The sequence below is a fragment of the Trachymyrmex cornetzi genome, unplaced genomic scaffold (assembly GCF_001594075.2).
Source record: "Trachymyrmex cornetzi isolate Tcor2-1 unplaced genomic scaffold, Tcor1.1 scaffold546, whole genome shotgun sequence".
NCBI classification, from domain to species: domain Eukaryota; kingdom Metazoa; phylum Arthropoda; class Insecta; order Hymenoptera; family Formicidae; genus Trachymyrmex; species Trachymyrmex cornetzi.
Genome location: NW_017299857.1, coordinates 54893 through 55785, shown reverse-complemented (window position 1 = coordinate 55785; position 893 = coordinate 54893). Strand labels below are relative to the sequence as shown.

Sequence of the window (893 nt, the reverse complement as noted above, 5' to 3'; positions counted from 1 at the left end):
GCGTAAAAAGTTTCTGCGAAAAACTTTCATACACGTAGAAGCGATAGTTGTGCATTCCACGAACGGACACACGCTCCCGCGTTCAAGAAAGATTTTCCTGAAAGCCAAGCAGGCCCGTCAAAGGATATCAACGTCGTTACGACAATATTTGACTATTTCGCGTTGAAAATCAAAACTGAAGCCGGATTGTGTCATATCGTCGTGCTATTTTATAAAATGCTCGCGTTTTTCGGGTTTCATTTGTTCGGGCGAATAATACCGTGCGCTAGGTATTGGTCCGATATATGCTTGATGCTCTTTTCTATTGAATAAATGAGGAAAGATGCCTTTACCCGATGTATCCTGCAGTCCAAAAGCCTTAGGTAAATCAGATAATCGCATCGGCATATAATTTGAGCTATCAATAAATTTCGTGTTACCGACCGTCATCATGATAATTTTCGTCCCGTTCAAAATCATCCGTGGCTCTTGAATTATGTCAGATTGTTCTACGATGTATTTTAAGATAAACTGAGCGTCAAACGCTTTCGCATTATGCGCTATACAAATTATTTTGTTAAAATATTTTGACGTTCGCGTTGCGAAATCTACAAATTCTTTTACCGGATCATGGCGAAAAACAAATTCACGCACCCCGCACCAACGACATCGCGTCGACATTTCTTGTATTTCCGCGCACGTTTCGCAAATTTGCTGCGCGACGCAAAGAGTCGGTATGTGTATCTTTACGTTCTCCGTTCCTTCTAGCGTCTCGTCTTGTCGGGTTTCGAAGTCATAGAACACGAATGCGACGCGATCTTTTTTATTTCGCGCATCATTTGCACTTTCGACGTCATTCTCGTCGTTTACCTGATTCTCTTCTCGCATTGTCCCAGCACTCGTCCCCTCTCCGG

The 893-nt window shown here is 42.8% G+C and overlaps 1 pseudogene; it reads right to left on the bottom strand.

Moving 5' to 3' along the window:
• LOC108765814 (uncharacterized) overlaps nucleotides 1–867 on the bottom strand; it is a 2049-nt pseudogene extending 1182 nt beyond the window's left edge.
• Nucleotides 868–893: the final 26 nt, after the last annotated feature.